Below are 24,201 nucleotides of genomic sequence, written 5' to 3'. Positions count from 1 at the left end.
GCCCTATTCTTTACTCACGTGCTCCCTGGATCTTCAGTCTCTCCTGTATCCGGCCCCCTGCCCCTGCCCCACTCCCCTAGCATATCGACAAATGCTAAGGTGAAACTCCATGAAGGCAGGCGTTGCATCTGTCTGATTCACTGCTATTTCCCTCGTGTCTGCCATAGTGCCTGACTCAAAGTAGGGACTCAATAAGTATTTTAAAAGAATAACTGAGGGGCTCAATAAGTATTTTAAAAGAATAACTAAGGTCTCTCCAATCGAAAAAAAAAAAAAAGATATTTCCTTTGATTTCAAACTTCCCTTGGCCATGGCTCTTTCTCTTCCTTCCCTCCAAGGTAAGGTCTATACTTACTGTCTCCACTTCCTATTGACCATCCATTCCTGGTTTGTAAGGCCTGGTTTGCCCTAGGGATCCACTGAAATTCTGTTAAAGTTGCCGAGGTCCTCAAGGTTGTAAAATTTAAAGGAGGCTATTTAGCTCCTGACTGCCTTGTTTGCTCTGACGAATTTCTCAATCTTGGCCACACCTTCCTTATTTTATTGATTGATTGATTGATTGATTGATTGATTGAGACGGCGTCTCGCTTTCTCGCCCAGGCTGGAGTGCAGTGGCGCGATCTCGGCTCACTGCAAGCTCCGCCTCCCGGGTTGACGCCATTCTCCTGCGTCAGACTCCCGAGTAGCTGGGACTACAGGCGCCTGCCACCGCGCCCGGCTAATTTTTTTGTATCTTTAGCAGAGACGGGGTTTCACCGTGTTAGCCAGGATGGTCTCCATCTCCTGACCTCGTGTTCCGCCCGCCTCGGCCTCCCAAAGTGCTGGGATTACAGGCTTGAGCCACCGCGCCCGGCCACACCTTCCTTCTTGAAACTCTTCTGGTACTTATCTTACCTTTCTGGTTGTTTCTTTCCACATACTTCAAAGGCTTTTCTTCCTGTGTTTGACTTCATCCTCTCCCCTCATTTCACCTGCTGTTTTGGGCAATCTCACCTAATCTTTTGGTGTCAAGCACCACATTCTGATGATCCTGCTGCTGATGACAGCAGCTGACTTCTATTGAGTACCACGCACTTTGCCTATGTTGTCTCATTTAACCTTTGTAACATTTATCCGCTAGAGCCCACTATGATGAACTAGGAAACTGAAGCCCGGAGAGCTTCAGTCACTTATCACAGGAGATGGGGGGCAATTTGCACTTGACTCTAAATCCCATCCCCTTGACTGCTGCACAAGAATGCATCTACCACATACACCCTAATGGTGCCCAAGTGTTCTGCTCCCACGGAAGCCTCCTTGCTGAGTTCCAGATCCATATATGCCGTTAAATATTTCTATCTGGATAGCCTATAGGCTCCTAGGCCTGAATTTAGTTATTTTAAAGCTAACTCAGTCTCATCTCCCTCCTTCCCAGAATTTCTTTTCCCTCCTATGTGCTGCATCTAGGTGAATAGCATCACTATTCACTGAAGGGCCAAGGGGTCATTCAGATTCCTTCTTCATCCTATTACTACCTCTAACTGACTTCACCATCCACTCTTTCTTTTTTGTCCTAGAGAAAAGGTGCCCCATCCTTCAATCCACCCATCGCATATTTCCTGGAGTAACTTAATCAACACAAAATTTATCATGTCACACCCCTGCTAAAAATTCTCTAATAATTCCACCATACAATCTGAAGTCTTCTACCTGGCATATAAGGTCTCTCAGGAATCTGGCTGTGTCTATATCTCCAACTTTATATTCTCCCCTAAAATGCCCTCCTTGGTGCACCTTTTGGCTCTGAAGATAGAGAACTAGTTATGGTTCCCTGTTTCTCATGCCTCTGAGCCATGGTGCATACTGTTCCTCTCTCCTCAGAATATAATCCCCGCCACAAACTGCAAAGGGTCTGAGATTTTACCTTACTTGCAAACTAACACGTTAGCCTGCCACAAGTTAGCCTGCTGGTAGAAAACATGAGACTCCTGGGTTGGAGACGAAGGACAATTTATTACTCAGGGCAGTCACAGTAGCCAGACAGTCAGTATTTCTGTTGGTTCCCTGACCCCCAATTCCCACAGGTCAGGTGACATCTGTATCATGGTGGGTTACAGGAAAGGCAGCTGAGTTTAGGGAGCCGGAATATTTTATAGTGGGAAGTACAGGAAGCACGCGTGTCTGCCCTTTGCTCCAGAGGAAGACTCTATTTCTATCTTCCATGACTGTTTGCTGTAGAAACATGATGGAAAAGGTAGTTTGGAACACAGGCACTCAATGCCCTGCTTACAAGGTGTGTAGAAACAGGAAGGACCCATGGAGAGTCATCTCCCAACAGTCTCCATCCTTGTCTTCTATTTCCAACTACTACTTAAGTCCTACCTTAAGCAACTACCACCTCTTTTTTCCAAGGTGTTTTAGGGCATGTATCAGCAGGCTTTTCTGCACTTTCTACCCAATCACCATATTTAAGAGTTTGAATAGGTGTCCCTCAAGAAGACCGTAAGCTTCTTGAATTCTTTAGGTTTGGGGTTTCCAAAATCAGTATTCAAATTTTAAACCTTTTCTGAACAGGAACTGAAGTCTATTCTTTTTACTCTGTGTTTTTCTGTATAATATATATGCACAATGCTAAGAGCAAATTTTTGTAATATAATTTGACCATAACTCATAGCTAATTTTTTATTTCAAATGTTCAAGAAATAAAAAATAAACCAATACTTTATTTACAGCTCAGGCATTTCATGAAAGTAAAGTCCCTGACTGTTCTTTAAAGCACAGCTTCTCCTAATAATGAAAACGGACTTGAAGTTCACATAATCCCATAAATAATGATCTCTCTTTCTCTTTATTCTCTCTCTCACAGGTGAAAATGACATTAAATGTCTGGATCGACTTCTACTCCTGTAACAGAATCTGTTTCATGTTCTAACTGTTGACAGCTGCTAATCCCAAAACATGTTTAAAGAAGTACTAGAATTATTACAAAGGATAAATCTGAGCTCTATCAATTATTTTAGATGAGGCAGTTATTAATATAGTGGCAACAAGCATAGCAGAATTACTTTCAATTTCCTTCTTAGAGTATAGATGTACACAGTACCAAAAATTCAGTCATTTAAATCAGTTGATAATAATCAGTCATCAAATGAGTCCTGCCATTTCATTGACAAAACATTTCAATGCCTGAAGTTTTTGTTTTTCAACCAGCTGTAGCATGTTCTTAGCTTCTCTGTAAAAAGTAGATTAGACCTTAGCACTGTTCATAAACTATCAAATAATAAGTTCTACATCCAACATAGCCATAATTATTTATAAGCAATTCAGATTCTGCTAATATAAGATTCAGGGTAACTTAGATCAGGTGAATATCTACATTACTTGTCAATAAAAACTTCCATAACAGAGATAAACTATGCAAATAATATTAGGGATTTGGTGCAAAAGTAACTGCAATTTTTGCCATTAAAAGGAATGGCAAAAACTGCAATTATTTCTGCACCAGTTTAATACTAACAAACCATTTGATTATTTTTTAAAGCCATCTCAATCCACGTTATTTGCACTCAACCTTTGACCATTCTTTAAGCCCCAAATAGAACCTCCTATTCCAAGGAGAACTCTTATGTTTCATACCCTCAGCAAGAAATACTGTGATTCCAACAAGCTTCTAGTAATGTTCTTGTTAGTAGAGTTGTCTGTGTACACGCCCTATCCCTCTACAGCAAACCTGTGTATTCTGCACAACTCCCACCTAGCACAGTCTTTAAACATAGTAGCTACCCAAGACACAAAGATGTCCTTTATTAGAACAGTTTCAATAATCTTGTTAATGTGTCCTGCTATGCTACATATCTCTGGCAGCATACACTTAGAATCATAAAATTTTAAAGCTAACAAGCTCCTTTTAAGCCATTTAGAAATTTCCCTAATATTTGAAATGAGGCAACTAGATTCTGGAAAAGTTAAGTGGCTTGTCCAAATTTAGTGACAGAATTGGGACAATCCAAGTTCCTGACTCCCATCCAAGTGCTGCAGAGAACCCCAACTTCCTCATGAAAACACTTTCAAGTGTGAAGTTGAAAAAGCAAGTTACTCAGCTTCTCCAAATCTTGTTTGTTCTTATAAGAGAATGGAACAAGATCATCCCCAAGTTTTCTTCCATCTCTAAAATCTGGTGAATCTTATTTTCGTAATGTATAATACCAAATGTCCCCAACATTGTGTGGGGATGGAAAGCTGCTCCCTTCTTCCCTTAAAGAACAAAAATGTGGGGGAGGTACATGAAGAAAGGATGGGAATTATTGATCAGGAAGTGAGAGAAGCAAGGGTAGGTATTAGTAAGCTGCTTATTGGGAACCCCCTTTGTTCCTAGCCCCCTCCACTCCTTCACAGCAAACTACAGAGAGCAGGATGGGGACTTTACAGTAACTAACAGTACAACAGCCTCTGCAGCTTCAGCCCTCACCTCCTCAGAATGCTGGTGGGAGTGGGTAGGGAGAGAAGAAAGGATGAATGGAGGGGTGCTAGTGGCCTCTAGCTCTAGGCCAGATTAGGAACCGGCCAATATTGATTAGCTGTTGGGGACCACAGAATGGACAGGAAGTCCCCAGGCAGCTACTCATATTGCTCTGTGAATCAATGGTTTAATTTCTCTGTTCTTTACGCCAGATGGAGTGAGCATGCACCTGAACAGAATTATACTGCAACCTGAAGTACTCTAATCCCATGCAGTAGGCTCACTGGCTTGGCTACACTCTTCATCCACTTCCTCCACAGGATTCCACCCCAATGGGAGCAGTGTGTTCCTCACCCAGGAATCCCACAGGGAGCAACAACCCTTGGAGTAGAGGCTGTTTCACCATTGCATGGAGCTCCTGAAACCAGTGGTTCTAAATGTTTTCATCATCAAGGATGCTTTAGTACTGGGGTGTGCCTTTCTAATTTGACATGTAAAGTAATGATGCTTTTGAATGACTTCTTTCTCATATAAATTATTATTATTATTTGAGACAGAATCTCACTCTGTCACCCAGGCTGTAGTGCAGTGGCGTGATCTCAGCTCACTGCATCCTCCGCCCCCTGGGTTCAAACAATTCTCCTGCCTCAGCCTCCCCAGTAGCTGGGATTACAGGTGTGCGCTACCATGCCCGGCTGATTTTTGTATTTTTGGTAGAGATGGGATTTCGTCATGTTTGCCAGGCTGGTCTCCAACTCCTGACCTCAAGTGATCTGCCAGCCTCGGCCTCCCAAAGTGCTGGGATTACAGGCATGAGTCATATAAATTAGAGCCAACTCAAGGCTAGTCCTTTAGAATGGCACTGTCACTTCTTATACTCTTCATTGCACAGGGAAAAGGGTGGGAAATGGGCGAGTGTCCTAGCTGGCCCTCAGAGATTATGTATAACCCTCCTACCTGCAGTGTTCCTTTAAGTTATTCTGCTAAAAGTAAAAAGAATAGTTACCAACACATTATCATAGTGTGTTTATTAACTGATTTAACTTACAAAACGTTGGACAATAAAGGAATATTATCATTGAATAGTGGCACAGAAAAGTGAGGTCACCTGCCCAAGGCCATACTATAAGAAGTGGCAGAATCGGGATTTGAACCCAGGCCCTTTGGCTCCAGAGTTTGCTTGCTCTTAACCACTTTGCTAGAGCAATATCTGTTGACCACCTACCACTTCATGGACATTTTACATTCATGATCTTCTGTACGTTCACAAAGCTGAGAAGTAGGTTTTATCATGCTCATTTTACCAAAGGGTTCCCTCACTAATAAATTGTGAAGGCGGCATTTGAATCTATATCTGTCTTATCTACAAAATTCTGTTGTTTCTCATAGATGATATCCAAAGATCCCATAGATCTTTAGATGGGAATAACCCTCAAATATCTTTCTAGTGGATTAGCTGGGTTGGTCTATCTAAATTTTGCTTGGCCTCAGCAATCCAAACCTAACATCAAAATTATACTCTAAAAGTATAAAATAAATAAACATAATAATAGCAATAAATAATATTGAGTGCTCACTGTGTACCAGGCACTGTTCTAAGCACTTTGCATGTATAAATTCACTAATTCTGGCAACAAACCTATAGGGCTTACCTAATTCAGAGGTTTAGATTTGCTGATTATATAAAATGTGCTGATAAATACATGCATTGTCTTTTTAAGAGAAAAATAGCTGCTGCTCATCTCAAAGGAGACAGGCACACTCAAAATTAAATGCCTCTTTGTTGGTTCTAAAATGTATTTCCTACATTCTGCACAGCTTCATAAAAACCTACATATCAAGAGTTTTTCAGTTGGCCCAAATATGACACATCTTTTTCTAAACATCTGAAATCTGAAAAGGGACACATTGCCCCTGCATCTAAGACCTCATCAAATGGAACTTTTGGCTTAGAAATGTCAAAAACTGGTCGGGCGCCGTGGCTCACACCTGTAATCCCTAGCACTTTGGGAGGCCAAGGCGGGTGGATCACAAGGTCGGGAGTTCAAGACCAGCCTGGCCAAGATGGTGAAACCTCGCCTCTACTAAAAATACAAAATTTAGCCGGCCGTGGTAGAGCACGCCTGTAGTCCCAGCTACTTGGGAGGCTGAGGCAGGAGAATCACTTGAACCCAGGAGGCGGAGGTTGCAGTGAGCTGAGATCGCGCGCCACTGCACTCCAGCCTGGGTGACACAGCAAGACTCCTTTCAAAAAAAAAAAAAAAGTCAAAAACCTTGAAGATGAAAACCTTCATGACTTTTGTGAAGAATCTGGTCTAAAGATATTTTTTACTGGAATGTGGTGTTGGAAAGGAAGAAAAGTCAGTGAAGGAAATTGTAAGGTAACAGTTCTGACTGAAAACCTAAATCCTTCGTCATCACTACAGGGATACAAACCCCAACACTACTCTGCTGCTGAATGGACTCAGTGGCACGATCATGTTTCACTGCAACCTCCGCCTCCTGGCTTCAAGCAATTCTCCTGTCTCAGCCTCCCAAATAGCTGGGACTACAGGCACATGCCACCATGCCTGGCTAGTTTTTGTAGATCTATATTTTTGTAGAGACAGGGTTTTGCCATGCTGGCCAGGCTGGTCTCGAACTCCTGACCTCAAGTGATCCACCCGCCTTGGACTCCCAAAGTGCTGGGATTACAGGCATGAGCCACCATGCCTGGCCATGGACTCAGTCATTTTAATGAGCAGATTTTACTTCTCAAGTTTAATGACCAGGAGATGAAAACTGCTGAGAAATATATAAAATATTGAAACTAACGTGGTCATTAAACTTGAGAAGGGCAGCACGGTAGACTGGAAAAGGGCAAAACAAATGATCCTGAGGCACCCACACATATACAGGAAGTCCCCAAATGGGCCGTGATACATTTTCAGTCCTCTGGGAATCTGAAAAGAGCAAAAACTGGGGACCTACAGAGAAATGCTGTGGAGAGAGTAGGAAGGACTTCAGGGAGCTGCCATTCTGTCAGATCAAATTAAAAGCATGTTCAAAGACAGAATCCTCTTGAGCCCCTTGCTCTCCTCCCTACCATCTACTCTAGAAAGCTGGCGGCCAACAGAGCAGGCAGCTGTGGTGCCTGCTCCAGGCACCAAGACAACTGAAGATGCTGCTGTGAACACAGAAGAGGTAACAGCCATGCTGCTTGATTCAGGCTCCCCACTGCTTGCCAGTGGTACATCCTAGAAGATCCTAGAAGATCTGGACCACAAAAAAGCCACCCACCCACATCTGGCTCTGCATAGGGGTACATCTCATTGTCATTGCAGCCTTCCTGGTCAGAGCTGTCTTCTAGGGAAGTGGGGGACAGGGATTATCACCAGCTGGATAATGAGGAAGAAGGGGCAAGCTCTGTTGCTTCAGAGTTGCACGTTTCCTCCTAATACCCACTAGTGTTTTGACAAACTGTGCCTTATGGGACACCAGGTCAACACTGCATGACTGCCACCCAACCAGAAATGCTGTCGTGGTGAAAAGGGGAAGCCCCAGCACTCTCCGTGGGGTAGATAACAATAGACTATGACCAGGAGACGCATTTGCAAAATTTTCCTTTGAAAACATAATTTAATAATTTATAACTACACTAGTGATTTTTTTCCTATTCTCCTGGTTTGCAAATGGCTGGACAAATCCACAGGAAAGAAATTATTTTAATTATCACCTGATGATTTTATTTCCTGCTTTGAACCACTTAGTCCCTTCCAGGTCTCCTTGCACTCAATAGTGTTAGAATGCTCTACTTGTGTTCACTTCAGAAAATGTCCCCTAAACTCTTTTTTTTTTAAGAGATGGGATCTCACTTTGTCACCCAGGCTCCAGTGAGGTGGCACAGTCATAGCTCACTACAGCCTCGAACTCCTGGGCTCAAGTGATCCTCCTGCCTCAGCCTCCCAAGTAGCTGGGACTACAGGTGGGTGCCACCACCCCTAGCTCATTGAAAAAAATTTTGTAAAGATGGGGTCTCACTATCTTTCTGAACTCTTGGGCTCAAACGATCCTCCTGCCTCAGCTTCCCAAAGCATGGGGATTACAGGTGTAAGACACTGCCCCGGCCTAAACACTTTATATGATACCTTTTAACTCACAGCTGTGGCTACGATCCAGTAGGGCATGTTATGTCAACGGTTACTTATAGATAAATCTGGAGAGAAAGCACTTGTTGGGGTCTTATTTTTCTATAACATGCTAGAAAAAAATAACAAGAAACAGGCAGACTGTGAGACTATGATAGCATCCAATTTCAAATCGTTGTAAAACACCTGTTTACAAAAGCAGTTAAACCTTTTCTATGCAAACTCTTTCATGCCATGTCCTTATTCCTTAAGACAGCTCCAAGGAAGGAGTTGATTATGACGCACACCTCTTTCCCCACCCAGAGAAGCCATCTCAACTCTAGAAAAAGGTGCCGAACTCACCTGTCCAGGTATTTCTAACCCACGGGAGTGACAGAACATGAAGAGTCAGAAATATAAAAAGTCGTTCTGCGAGGTGGATTCCCAGCCTCTGGGAGCAGCCCTCCTTTCATTCTTCCACCCCAATCCCTCCCACATGCAGCTGACTTCCAAAACACAACAAAAACCAGAGGTGGCCATTCTCCAACTCCTACCAATTCCAGCTCACATCTAGGGAAGAAATTTCTGCCCTCCTAAACAAGGGTTTTGGACCAGGGCCTCTGCATTCAGCTTAGGTCCAGTGCAAAAAGTTTAGAAGTTGTACAGATAGCTGAGTTTCTTGGGTGTGACCTATTTAAACCAGGTCATTTTAAAATGCTCTTTCAAAGTCTGATTTTATTAATAAATGAAATCATCCCATCATAAAGGAAACAATGAGAAATCTATGAAGGGAAAACATATCCATTAATATGGGGCACCCTGAAAATTAAACTGTTTGGTGGAAGGAACAACCATCACTTTCAATTTCTTTTTAAAGCAACTTCCAGAGAATAAGCTATGTTAAGTAAAATCAAAACAGGAAAAGCCACATCTAGGTGGATTTCAAACGAAATGATACTTCTCTGAAAAAAAACAAAAACAAAACTTTAATGCCTGGTGAAGTTTGAGGGGGTCTCATAATCACAGAGCCATCAGGAAGCGGCTAGAAACAATGAAGCAGGGTTTCAAAATGACTGGTACAGGATGTACCCATAGAAAGAAATGTTGCGCGCACTGGTGGAGCTGCCAAAGTTACTACTGCAAAGTACCCTGAACTTTTAAAGCGTGGCTTGGGGTCACTCTGACCACACTCTTTCCAATCTGGTCGCCTTGCAAACACGCTAGGATAATTGGCGGGAGGGGGGAGGGGAGAGATGCGCGGACCAGTGAGCGGGCGGGGGTGGGGGGAGAAGCCGGCGGAGCTCTCGGGTCGCTAGCAACAGTAAGGTTTCGCTTTCGTCCAAGGGCGGCGGGGGTGGGGGGGTAAGGGGAGCAACGAGATGGCAATGAACTTCCTCTCCCGAGAGACCCTGGCCTCGCGTCCGTGGGCGGCCAGATGCCTTCCCCTCCGCGGCCAGGCGGGGCAGGGGCGTGCTGCGGGAGGGGGCGGCCGCGATGCCCCGAGAGGAGCCAGCAGGGTGGCCAGGACGAAGCCCCAGGAAGCGCCTTACCTGTGCCGCGGCGCGCTCAGAGCCCGGGGCCGGGCCGGGACGCGCAGGTGCTTGGGGGCATCCTGGGGACGGCCTGGGCGGGCGGGGAGTCCATCGTACCCGGCTGGCTGCGCTCTTCCCGCCGCGGGGGGACGGGGAGGGGGCTCCCCTCGGCTCGGCGCCCGCCTCTTCTCCACCCAGCTGAGGACACAGCGGGTCCCGCGGCGGCGGCAGCAACAGGCACCGGCGGACGGTGGCGGCACCAGGATCAGCAGCCGAAGAGGAGGAGGAGGAGGAGGAGGAGGAAGAAGAGGAGGAGGAGGAGGAAGAAGAGGAGGAGGAGGAGGAGGAAGAAGAGGAGGAGGAGGAGGAGGTGTCTGCGCGCGGCTCTGGTTTCCTCCTCCCAGCCTGGGCGAGCGCGCTGGAGGCGAGGGGAAGACAGGAGCCGGGATCTCCCTACTCGGTCCCCGGGGAGCTGGGAGGGGGACTCGGTGTCCTCCTCCTCCCCACTGCGCCGTGTGACTGTGCCCGGGCAGCACGGCCCGGACGGGCGAGTCACACGCGAGCAACAGCTGCTGCACTGCGGGTCCGCCGCGGCCTCCCTCCCCTCCTTGCCACCCCCCGCCCCCAAGCCCGCGGGCCATCCTCAGCCAGTGTCTGTGGGGGGAATAGGGGGGAAGTACTTGGGCCGCCGCCCCATCCAGACCCCTGCGCAGGATCTGGGCACAGCGTTTCCCTGGGGAGCCGGGGGCGCGGGGCCCCGCGCGTGATGCAGGCCCTCGTGGCGGGATGTGCAGTCGCACACCCTGTCCTTGGCTGCCTATTTATAGCAGGTGGCACTGCCCGCCGCTTGCTCGGCCTGAGTGGCTCTCAGCAGGTGGCACTGCCTGCCCGCTCTCCGGGCTCCCAAAGGCGCCTCGCCTCATCTGCACCCTCCTCTTCTCCCTCCGAAACAGACGTGGTGGAAACTGCACACAACATGGGGGGCGGGGGCCGGGGGCGACCAAGCCACCTGGCTCTCCCCCGCCTTACCCCTTCTCCTTGTCCTTGGAGGATGGCAAGAGGTGAACTGAGGCACGGATGCCCTATGGGGCGCTGGCATGCGAGGCAGGAAAATCAGGGACTCTGGGAAACAACGAAGGCGAAGTGCCCTCCCGGGATTAAACACCAGGAAACTCCATTTCTAACCAATTGCGGGAGTGACGCAGAGCCTGGATTAGGCGCTTTTTCCTGCCCCGCGAGCCCGGCACACGCGCAGGAACACACACCACACGCACACGCACACCCCAGTGTGCATGCCCCGATCAGGTCTGGGGACATTCCCAGCGGTGTTGTAGAGTGCAAGGAAAGACGCGGAGGAGATGTGAAAAGCGGGACGGAGCTCGCTCCCTAAGACTAGGGGATGGCAGTGTGCAAAAAACAGGCGAAGCTCCCAGATCCCTATCCCACCAGGCACAGAGGCGCAACGTCACTCGCAGGGTGGGGAGAGGGATCTGAGAAAAGTAAGAAGCATCACATCCTCTCCAGAGAAGAGTCCGCAGGGAGGGGAGAGCCGGGTGCTCGGAGGAGGCAGTTCCAGACCCCCAGGTGGCATCTTTCTGGATTTTTTTACTTAATGTAGCTGGGGGTGGACTTTAGGGAAGTGGCTGAGCGTTTGAGCTGTACGGTTGGACTTGAATCCAAATCCCAGCAGGTGTGGTTTAGGCAAGGTGCTGGACCTCTGGTCTTCATTGTCTTACCTGCTAAATGGGACCATTACACACCTTACAGGATCTTTGTGAGGACAAAGCAGGAAAGTGTAAGTAAAGTGGCCAGTGCAGTGACACAGACGTACATGGTCCTCAACTAAAAGCAGCAGCTATTATCAATATTACTGTGGCCCAGGAGGCAAATAGAGGGCCAGGTTTCCTCATCGTACCAAGAGCAGTGTCTTCCTTGAAGCCCACTGAGCTTCTTGTAGGCTTTTAGATTAGGGCTGTCTTATGGCATTCCCTGATTTCCCTGGATGCTTACATCCAGGGGAGGTATTTTTAAGTGGACCCCAGAGTTTTATTCACAGCTTGACTTAAAACTCTCACAATAGTGGTAGCTATTCTTTACGGAGGCGTTAGTCGATTTGGGGTATTGTGCTAGATACTGTCCTTATATATTGTTGCTAATTTGCTCAAAAACTCTGCAGGGCAAAGATTGTTAAATCCATTTGACTAAGGAGAAAAGTAAGAGGTTAGTGCCTACAGGGTTAGTGGGTGCTGGAATCTCCAAGATCCAAAGCCCTTTATAATATACTTCTCTCTGGCCACTATGTAGCCCTCAGCTCATTCTTTGTCATTGAGTAGTTATTTGTGTGCGTAGCCTCAACTCTTTTTTAAGAAATATACAGTCATAAATACTGTAATGAGTAGAACGTTAACTGGGTTATGGAAATTATTCTTTAGGTTACAATACCAGGTAAACCAGTTAAACCATATTGTTATCACTTGGGTCATATCCCAAATTATTTCATGTTTTTACCTTCAACTCTGTTGTAGAACTCTCTCTCCCTGTCTGCAGTGACCTGCTGCACACATTTACCTCCAGAGTGCTAGGAGGTCGAGAAAGGTACACTAGCATTCATTTCATTGACACTCTAAACTGCTTTTTGTATGTAACCCACCAGAGGATGGTTGAAACTGTTACCTAACAACCCTGCTTGCCAGGCCCTGCTCCTGGGAAAAGGGGTCAGGCCAAGGGGAACAGAGATAAATTGCTGGGCTCTGCTTACAGAACATCCTGGCCAGAGCCGCCTCCCATCCTGCCACTCCACTACCTTTTCTTTCCCTCACTCGCTCACCTCCTCTACCCTCTCTTCACCCATACCCCTAGTCCCAGAGTACAGGAAGGCTTAAGTACAGGTAGGCAGCCAGGCGGGGTGCCTAACCAGAATACAGAGGTAGGAAGTGGATGGGTGGGGCCCAGATGCAGGCCCAGGCCTCATATCTCTCAAAGCATTGACATGCAGCAAGTTCCAGCTCAGAGATTTATAACTTAGTGGCAAATGACCATTTGCCTTGACCCTTACCTAGGTTAGGGAGAGGTCATGGCCTTGTGAGAAGCAGCAATTTCTGCATCACTTTTCCAGCTCCCAGGACAGCTAGCACCCTAAGAATGATGAGGAGGGATTTTACCATACTTTCAACTTCCGGGAAACAGAACTCCCTCTATAGTATGCAATAAAGATTGTTGAACTTCTTTTTTAAATCTATACAGCATTATCTTAGAAATTAGGGGACAGTTTGCTATCAACCTATTTGGCCTTAGGTTTTCTAGCAGTTGTAGAACAAATAGTAAAGGGGACTTTGAAGCAGATGGTGATACCTGGTATGGCAGGATGAAGACTGTCAAATGTGGGTGGGGAGATCCATACTGGCCCAGTGCAGAGTGCAGAAGTAAGAGCTCACCACTCAGCTCTTACCAGCAGGTGCCATTGCTCTAGGAGGGAAGTAGCTCCTTCCCCTTGATATGTGGCCACATGACTCCCAGGAGAGCTGGTACACACCATGGTAGAAGCGTGCGCCAATGGGGCCTTGGTGATGGCAACAGAGAGCTCCCTCAAGGCCCAGGAAGGTGTTCTGTTGGTCCCTCTTTAAGTCACCAATAACAAAAGCAAGTAGAGAATAGGGCCAAATGCTCCAATGATTCTGCTTCAGCTTCTGATTCTTCTGACGGAGTATGACCCAGGAACACAAGGAGTGTGGAGCTCTTCACCACCATGGGCATTTAGCTGACATCAGCTATGGACCCATTGGCTCAGCGAGTGAAAACCCTGATGCGAAGGCACCGACCATCATGGCTGCTGCACTTTTCCTGTCTGGACAACTTCTGCACCTCCAGCTCTTCCCAAAATCCTGCCATGGATCATTCTTTTAGGGCTTCTCCCATAGACTCTTTCCTAATTTAGCTATTTGCAGCATAATTAATTATTCATTGCCAAAAGCCAGGAACATTAATATCAGCTTTAAGATGGCTGCAGAGCTCTAGAAAATTGTGAACCATCGATGCTATTATATCACATGAAAAGCTCAGAGGCTGAAAGAAAACAGAAGCCACTTTACTTTTAAAAAGTTAAGGGAACCATGGGAACCATATATACATCTAGAATTAAAATCTTTCGTTGATTTAGAAAGAAGACCTTTAACAAAATTAATCATCATTAAATCCATCAGTTAGGTATTTAAATGCTCATATTAGTTAGGAATCCAAACTATTGCTATTATATATTTTTACTTAAATTCAAAATGTGCATAATAAGGTAGTGGGTCCATTTCCAAAAAATGGCATCAATAAAGGCAAAAAATAAGACTATACTGGCTAGAACCCTAGGATAGTAAGGTGGTTCACTGGGTACGCTTGTTCCCATTGATTGATAGTGACTTTCTGGAGCCCTGAGTGGACAAGGCTTGTAAGGCAAGTCCATGCTCAGCGGGAAAGGGTGCAAGATTGAGAAGCAGCACCTGCCTCAAGCATGGGAGGAGGCAGCATTGCAACACCAGCGCCGAGTAATTTGCCAACCCTGTCAATCCAAGGCATAACAGTTAGATCTAAAGAGTTTGTGAAGGCTGGGGTGGTGGCTTATCCTATAATCCCAGCACTTTGGGAGGTTGAGGTGGGCTGATCACTTGAGCCCAGGAGTTGGAGATGAGCCTAGGCAACATGACAAAACCCCTATAAAAAAATACAAAAAAAAAACTTAGCTGGGCGTGGTGTTGCACAACTGTAGTTCAAGCTACCCAGGAGGCTGAGGTGGGAGGATGGTTTGAGCCCTGGAGGTTGAGGCTGCAGCAAGCTGTGATGACACCACCACACTCCAATCTGGGTGTTGGAGTGAGAAACTGTCTCTAAATAATAATAATAATAACATAGAGTCTGTTAAGTTATGCCCAAATATCTTGTTTTCTTTCTTTTCTTTCTTTCTTTTTCTCTTTCTCTTTCTTTGTCTTCCTCTTTCTTTTTCCTTCCTTCCTTCCTAGCTTTCTTCCTAATTCTTTCTTTCTTTCCTTTGGTTTTGTTTTCTGAGACAGGGTCTGGCTCTGTTGCCCAGGCTGGGGTGCCGTGGTGCCTTCATGGCTCACTGCAGCCTCGACCACTTGGGCTCAAGCTATCCTCTGCTCAGTGTTCTGAGTAGCTGGGACTACAGGCGCACACGGCCACACCCAGCTAATTTTTAAATGTTTTGTAGACACAGGATTTCGCTGTGTTGCCTAGACTGGTCTCAAACTCCTAAGCTCAAGCAATCCACCCACATCAGCCTCCCAAAGCGCTGGGATTAGAGACGTGAGCCACTGCGCCCAGTTCCCAAATATCTTAATTAACTATAAGAAATATTCTTCATGACAAGAAAATGAAAATCAAAGTCAGGGACTATATTACATCCAATTGTCTGCAATACTAGATCCCTGAAATTGCTTTCCGAAAGGCATAAGATTAATAAAATATGATGCAAAAAATTAAAATGAGCAGATAGCCAACATAGATTTTAGAATTTCAGCAATTGAAATAAACAAAAATTTTACTGCACGAAGAACTCACGCTTACAATGCATGAGACAACGGTAAATCAATGCAGTGAGAGAATGGGTGGACTGTATACTTAAGCCCCAGAGTAGGCTTCTGTGAAGTATCTAATCTCCTTTTATGGACAAAGCAGATAAAACTCTGGGCACTGGTTCCACTTCCTTTTCCAGCAACCTCTCCTATTTGTCATTGCTCTACACAAGCAACTGCTCCACGCAGCTCTCTGACGATGTCCAGCCTTTACTTGGGGTTCTCACTTTCCACCCGAGCTGGTTCCGTGGGTCTGGGCACCAAGTACAAAGTTTGGCAAATGCTAGATGGCATGTCATTTTTAAATTATGATATCTAAATTTGTCTAAGGTCAATGAGAATTTTTTTGTAAATTGTCAGAGCTAGTTATGGATCTCGATGATTTTACTCAGACTGGGTAAGCTGACTAAGCTCTCTACCCTGCAGCAACCCTACTTCATTTTACCCCAAATGCCATTGGTGGTACCTAATGTGTAATCTCACCTAGAATGCAGGAGCTGCTAACTGGTTTCCCTGATTCGGCCCTCACCACCCTGCAGTCTATTCTTAACATAGCAGCCACGTGAATCTGCTAAAATATCATTTGGGCCATGTCACTGCTTGGCTTGGAATCCTCCCATGGCTTTCCAGATTCCCTGAAGTAAAAGTCAAAGTCCTTATAATAGTTTAGAGGGTCCTACAGGATCTTCTTTCTCAACTGCCACACCACTACCTCTGTCCTTTATCACCTGCTACCAGCCTTGACTCACTCTGCTCCAGCCACACTGGCCTTGCAGTTATGCAGAGCTGCCAGGCACACTCCTGCCCCAGGGCCTTTGCATTTACTCTTCCCTTTGCTAAGCGTACTCTTCCCTCAGATATTCACATTGGCCCCTCACTTACTTCACTTTGTTTAAATGTCACCTTCTCCGTGAGGCCTTCCTGACCAAGTTTTTGAAAATGGAAACCACAGCTACACCTACACCTACACACACACACACACACACACACACACACACACACACCCCTTATCCCTTTTCCTGCTTTATATTTCTCCATAGCACTTACCTTCTAATGTACTATATTGGTTACTTGTATATCTTATTTGTCATTTGTTTCCCCCTCCGCCTTCCATGGGAGCAGAGAATTTTGTCTGTTTTATTTGCTGCTGTATCTTCAACTCACAGAATGGAGCCCAGCACATAGTAGGCATCCAATGAATATGTGCTGAGTGAATGAATGAATGAATGAAAAAAATAATTTGTAATATATAACATTTGTGAGTTCAATACATGTCTTTATATAGAAAGAGAGGAAAACCTAGAGATTCTAATCTAATAGAAGTACTATCTATTAGATTAGAATTTCTAGGTTTTCCTCTTGCTTAGAAATTCTAATCTAATAGAAGTACTATTAGATTAGAAGTACTATCTATAGAAGTACTATCTATTAGATTAGAATAGAATCTAATAGAAGTACTATCTATTAGATTAGAATTTCTATGTTTTCCTCTTGCCTAGAAATTCCAATCTAATAGAAATACTATCTATTAGATTAGAAGTACTATCTATAGAAGTACTATCCATTAGATTAGAATTTCTAGGTTTTCCTCTTGTTGACAGCTCATTAGATTTCTCAACTGTCCTAAGAGGTATGTCAATACTTCCCCCCAAGGTGAGCTAAATGTTGAAGCATGTGACTCCTTCTTTAACCATCAACATAGACTCTAATCTCAGATATACTATAGAAGGACTTTAGAATCAGGAACAACTGAGAACTCATCAGCAGTCAACGTTTGTTAGAAGTTTGGTTGAGAAAAATATGACCTTGGAGACCAGCATGAAAGATAATGCAGTTCAACTGATCCTCTAAAATCTGGATCCCCTAAAATCAGTTCCTTATCAGATCAACCCAAGTGAAGATCCATTTGCCTGGAGTGTATCCAGAAAAATTTTTTTTACTGAGTTTCACTTTGATATTATTCCATTGGTCCATAGTGGGGGAATGCATTTTATAAAAATACTCTATTCAGTCTGAAGATATTATTGAGGGTGTTTATTAATACCTTACACAGTGTCCTTTTAAAGAGAATCCAAGAAAAAGTTTCTCCTAGGACTCCACTAAGAAAAACTTTTCTTTCCTTGAGCAACTGATTATACCTCCATCCTTGCACTGACCGTTTGGGGTTCACTGCTTGGCAGGCATCCAGGACATTTTGTGTGCTAAGTCAGTGATTCACAAATGCCCTTTCCAAGCCATTACCAGTTTGTGCCACTTTTCATCTATCCAAGACAAACTATAAATAACAATGTGTAACTTCATAAAACCAAACTGAACTTCTCTGTCTTCTGAGATCATGTTCTTCCTACCTTATAGGTACTGACAAATAAGTATTTCTTTTATGAAATTATGGTGAGATCCATTGCTTTGTGCTTGTTTTATAATGTCTTTACTTGGCAAAAGAACATTTTAGCGCCCCCTTGTCAATTCCTAGTGTTTGGAGAAATGTTACTGGTTCAGAAAATCCAAAGTCTAGAAGCAGTGGTTTCTACCTAATTCCTAGCATCATTCTATCTCACCTACTACCCTTTCCTTTCGTCCTGTTTTCTTAATTCACTTTGAATCATTTTTTGTTTACAAAAAAAGTGAATACATTTAAGCCATCTTCAATCATTCCTGGGATGTGGTAGAAATATGAGTGAGTGAGTGAATGAATGAATGAATAAACAGACTTGTACAGGCAGAGAACATACCAACTCGCCTGCAGCTCCACACTACATCAAATGTTCTCACTCATCACCACCTTGTATGGTACCTGCATAGTGTGTACAGTGTGTTATAATGTACAGATCTCCTATTATTTAACCCTCTCAGCAGCCCTCAGAGGTAAATGTTATTTCTCTCCCTCATTATAGAGAGATGGAATTGTCCTAAGGCAGAAAACCTGTGGGGGAGAAATTGGGGTTTTAACCTGGATATTCTGTCAGCAAGTCTAATTCTTTTTGTCTATACCATATTACTGCCTTTCAAACTAATGTTTTTGAGGGTGATCATGTTTGGAGGTGTTTTGATTTGTGTGGGGGAAATGAGAGTCTGGTTATTTCCTTGGCTTTCAGAATAACATTCCTTATTGCGAGGTGTTTGTGGTTGGGCTGCGCTTCAGCTGGGGCTCTCTGACCCTTTAACTTCTCGGGAACATCCACAGAACCAAGGTTTCCTTGATCAGCACATATTGAAGAAACGTGCTCCGGGGCAGTCTCTTTTTGCTCACTTTTCTATTGCATAATAATTCATATTGTGCCACAGCATTATAGTGGGAGGTTGCTTCATTACTTCATAATTTCTTTTAACATTAAAGCTGAGCTAGAGACATTCAGCCTTCTCATTTTCTTGTTGCTAAATATGAAATGTAGGATGAAGTTCTCCTTTACTCAAAAGAGTGTGGGTCCTTGGATAGGAAGCTTAGAGAAATCATTAAGGGGGAGGTAGAATTTACCAAGATTTCCAAAGTCTACCACAAAGGGGTTAGTAGTCTTTCAACCAGTAGAGATTCATAGATGAGCTATTCTTTCCATGACTCTGAACTAGGCACTGAAGTGATGCAAAGAAATATGAGACAGCTTCCTTGTCTTCAGCATCCTTACTCTCTTCTAATTCAGGGTTGACAAACTACTAAAAGCCCATTTAGTAAATATTTTAGGCATTGCAGGACATTCCATCTCTGTCCCACCTTTCAAATCTGTAGCAGTGGCCGGGAACAGTGGCTCACACCTGTAATCCCAGCACTTTGGGAGGCCACGGTGGGCGGATCACGAGGTCAGGAGTTTGAGACCAGCCTGGCCAACATGGCGAAACCCCGTGTCTACTAAAAATACAAAAATTAGCCGGGCATGGTGGCGCATGCCTGTAGTCCCAGCTACTCAAGAGGCTGAGGCAGAAGAATTGCTTGAATCCGGGAGGCGGAGGTTGCAGTGAGCCGAGATCGCGCCACTGCACTCCAGCCTGGGCGACAGGGTGAGACTCCGTCTCAAGAAAAAAAAAAAAAGGTCTGTTGCAGTGCAAAAGCAGCCACAAACGCTATGCAGGCAAATGAGTATGGCTGTGTTCTAGTGAGTATGGACGCTGAAATTTGGATTTCATGCATTTTCACATTGTCACGAAATATTCTTTAAAAAATTTTTTCCAACCATTTAAAAATGTAAAATCCATTCTTAGCTCATGGGTCATACAAAAACAAGCAGCCGGATTTGGCGAGCAGGACATAATTTGCTAACCCTGCTCTAGGGCAAGGGTTTTTAACTATTTTTATAGTATAGATCCCTTTGCCTGTGTAATGAAGCCTATGGAACCTTCCTCAGAATAATATTTGTAAATGCCTAAAATAAAATAAATAAAATACATTAATAATGAAGTTCATATGTTATGATATCATGCTTTTAAAAATATATGTTGATATCTGTATTTCCATGTAATTGGCTACAAATTATATGGAAGGCTGGGTACAGACATTCAGCCTTCTTCTCATTCTTTTGTTGCTAAATATAAAATGTAGGATGACATTCTCCTTAAAGAGAAGTTCTCCTTTAAGTAACCAATTATATAGCCAATTATATAAAATTCTCCTTTAAGTAACCAATTATATAGCCAGTTATATAAAATTCTCCTTTAAGTAACCAATTATATGGAAATACAGACATCAACATATACTTTTAAAAGCATAATATTGTAATATATGGACATCATTATTAATGTATTAAATAACAAGATTTGCCCACAGGTATAATAACTACCATGATTTTGAGAGTGATAAAAATATATGATATTCTGAGATACTTGTTACAACTGAAATGTGACATGAAAATCAATGATTTCTATTGATGACAATGTCATGGGGAGTGATAATACTATTATGGTTTGTTACCCAAATTTTTAAAGGCAGAGAAATGTAAATTGTGATTAGAACTGCTAGAAGTAACTTAAAAAATGTATTTTTATTTTCCACCCAAGTTCACTGACCCCTTGGAGTGTATGCACAGAACCATCAGAGAACCTTTGATCTTAGGTTAAGCACCCATGAGAAATCAGTGACAAGACTCCATAAATCTGTGCATAATCCCTCCTTAATGTTCTGGAATCACAAGAGGCTAAAGCCTCTTTAAATTTGAACATTTCTTGAAAGGAAGAACTCATACCTGTCTCACTGACCAGCATCGGATGATCTCAGACCACTTCCTGGCTACGTGAACTTGAACAAGTTATTTTCACTGAACTCTGGTGTGTCTACGTGTCTGTGTCCCCCCCCCCTTTTTTTTTTTTTTTGAGACGGAGTCTGGCTCTGTTGCCCAGGCTGGAGTGCAGTGGGGTGATCTCGGCTCACTGCAAGCTCCGCCTCCCGGGTTCACACCATTCTCCTGCCTCAGCCTCCAGAGTAGCTGGGACCACAGGTGCCCGCCACCACGCCTGGCTAATTTTTTGTATTTTTAGTAGAGATGGGCTTTCACTGTATTAGCCAGGGTGGTCTGGATCTCCTGACCTTGTGATCCGCCCGCCTCGGCCTCCCAAAGTGCTGGGATGAGGCGTGAGTCACCGTGCCCGGCCTATGTGTCCCCTCTTTAAGATGACGGGAATAAAAATAATAGTACTTATCTTATGTTGTTGATAGGGTTAATGAGTTAGTAAATGTAAAACACTTGGAACAGAACCTGGCATGCAGTATAGCACATCATGCTCATTGTCATTATTCAGTGATGTAATTCTCTCTTGTTCTTCCTTCTCTGGATGCTATCAGCTCTTTCATGTAGCCTTCTCTTCTCTTCCTCTTTCTGTAGGGGGGAACAGGAAGCTAACCCAAGAGGATGTTTTCTTTCAGGTAAAAATTCAAATAACTTCAATCTTGGCTGGGCGTGGTGGCTCACGCCTATAATCCCAGCACTTTGGGAGGCCGAGAAGGGTGGATCACCTGAGGTCAGGAGTTCCAGACCAGTCTGACCAACATGGTGAAACCCTGTCTGTACTAAAAATACAAAAATTAGCTGGGTGTGGTGGTGCATGCCTGTAATCCCAGCTACTCAGGAGGTTGAGGCAGGAGAATTGCTTGAACCTGGGAGGCGGAGGTTGCAGTGAGCCAAGATCGAGCATTGCCAAGATCGAGCATTGCACTCCAGCCTGGGCAACAAGAGCAAAACTCCATCTCAAAACAAAACAAAACAAAACAAAACAAAACACCCTTCAATCTTTGGAAAATTAAGACTTCAGGAATTCAGCGGTTGTGCTGCTGCAGAAACACTACAATGATTGCTTTAAGGAAAAGTTTGGAACATTCTTCCTCCTTTAAATGGTCAACATTTTGCCAGGGAGGGCAGGGAAAGCTTATCCAAACTGAGTAACATTTTTAAAGTTAAAATTTAACAATGTAAGAAGTCTTTCAAACCCTGTTTCCCCTCCCACGATGAGATGTTGTAGGGAGCTAATAGGTACACAGGCAAGCACAGTCAGGGTTGGGCAGTTCTAGCAGGTGTGGAGAAGACTCACAAGTCAAATGGATATAATGCAGGATAAAATATAACAATTTTTTTTCTTTTTTCGAGATGGAGTCTTGCTCTGTCGCCCAGGCTGGAGTGCAGTGGCGTGATCTCAGCTCACTTCAACCTTCGCCTCCCGGGTTCAAGCAATTCTCCTGTCTCAGCCTCCCGTGCAGCTGGGATTACAGGTGCCCTCCACCACGCTCGGCTAATTTTTGTATTCTTAGTAGAGACGGGGTTTCACCATGTTGACCAGGCTGGTCTCAAACTCTTGACCTCTAGTGATCCATCCACCTCGGGCTCCCAAATTGCTGGGATTACAGGCGTTGAGCCACCGTGCCCAGCCAACAAAATGTTTAAGAGGCACAGTTATACCCCCAAAGAAAGAGAGAGATGTTTCCTAGGTGCTTAAACTAGTGTGAACTAGCCAGGCGCAGTGGCTCACACCTGCAATCCCAGCACTCTGGGAAGCTGGGACGGGTAGATCTCTTGAGCCCAGGAGTTTAAGACCTGCCTGGCCAACATGGTGAAACCCTGTCTCTACAAAAAATTCAAAACATTAGCCAAGCATGGTGGTGCATGCCTGTAGTCCCAGCTACTTGGGAGGCTGAGGTGAGAGGATGGCTTGAGCCCGGGAGGTCAAGGCTGCAGTGAGCCATGATAGCGCCACTGCACTCCAGCCTGAGTGACAGAGTGAGACCCTGTCTGAAAAAAAAAACTTTTTAAAATAGTGTGAACTAAGAGGAAGAGCAAAAAGCAGCAGCTGAAGTGCCCACGGCCTTGGAGAATGTATGAGACTAAGTGTGGCCTCTAGGACTAGGGGTTTAACATTCACACCTGACTGGAAACTGGCCCCGGGGCTGCTAAAAGGCAGGGAATTCAAAGTCACTCAGTTATTATTATTTTTCAATTGAAAATTACTATTGGATTCTCTCTTTTTTTTTTTTTTTTTTTGAGACGGAGTCTCACTCTGTCGCCCAGGCTGGAGTGCAGTGGTGCAATCTGGGCTCACTGCAAGCTCTGCCTCGCAGGTTCACACCATTCTCCTGCCTCAGCCTCCCGAGCAGCTGGGACTACAGGCACCTGCCACCATGCCCAGCTAATTTTTTGTATTTTAAGTAGAGACGGGGTTTCACCGTGTTAGCCAGGATGGTCTTGATCTCCTGACCTAGTGATCCGCCTGCCTCAGCCTCCCAAAGTGCTGGGATTACAGGCGTGAGCCACTGCACCCGGCCTGGATTCTCTTTCAAGTGGCCTATTCTTATTCATGGTGTCCTGTTCTTTCCCTTAGAGTGCCAGAAACCTGAGAGGACTGCCTACTTTATGAAAAAGGGATCTCGGATTCCCTGATACAGGATCAGAGAAGCTTGTACTTTGCTTGAGACTCTGGGTACGGATTGAGTGGGCCAAGCTGGGGAGAGTTCATGATCAGAAATAAAAACTCCAAGCCTGTGTCACACAGAGGCAAAACATGTGATTTATGCTTACAAATTAGTGCCAGAATCCTAAGCTAATAAAAGCTACGTAAAAACGCACCAGTAACTGTGTTAGTTAGAAAAGTTATAAATATCTTTTCCCAGATTGTCAATTGTCTTTTAAATGTTTATATGGTCTTGCTGTACAGAAGTTTTAAATTCTAATGTGGCTCTGTCTTTTGCTTTATGGCTTGGGCTTTTTGTGTCTTAAAAAATCTTTCTCTACCTTAATATCCTAAAGACAATCTCCTACAATTTCTTCTAAAACATTTAAAGTTTGTTGTTCATATTTAGATCTTGAATTTAAATGGAATTTATTTATTTATTTTAGAGACAAGCTCTCTCTCTGTCACGAGGCTGGCGTGCAGTGGTATGATCATAGCTCACTGCAGCCTCAGCCTCCTGTGCTCAAGCAATCCTCCTGCCTCAGCTTCTTGAGTAGCTGGGATTACAGGCACACGCCACCACACCCAAATAATTTTTTTGTTTAACTTTTTGGCAGAGACAAGGTCTGTCTATTTTGCGCAGGCTGGTCTCAAACTCCTGGGCTCAAGCAATCCTCTCACATTGGCCT

The 24,201-nt window shown here is 44.6% G+C and overlaps 1 protein-coding gene across 11 annotated transcripts in view; it reads right to left on the bottom strand.

Moving 5' to 3' along the window:
- TBC1D1 (TBC1 domain family member 1) overlaps window positions 1–10,386 on the bottom strand; it is a 248,728-nt gene extending 238,342 nt beyond the window's left edge. For all 11 annotated transcript variants that reach the window (XR_010156534.1, XR_010156536.1, XR_010156537.1 and 8 more), the window contains exon 1: window positions 10,095–10,386. The gene's annotated coding sequence lies outside the window, so the exon portion shown is untranslated. The remainder of the gene's footprint in view (window positions 1–10,094) is intronic.
- Window positions 10,387–24,201: the final 13,815 nt, after the last annotated feature.

The sequence above is a fragment of the Pan troglodytes genome, chromosome 3 (genome assembly GCF_028858775.2).
Source record: "Pan troglodytes isolate AG18354 chromosome 3, NHGRI_mPanTro3-v2.0_pri, whole genome shotgun sequence".
Taxonomy (NCBI): domain Eukaryota; kingdom Metazoa; phylum Chordata; class Mammalia; order Primates; family Hominidae; genus Pan; species Pan troglodytes.
Note: the sequence above shows the minus strand (reverse complement) of the source record. Positions and strands in the feature narration are given on the sequence as shown.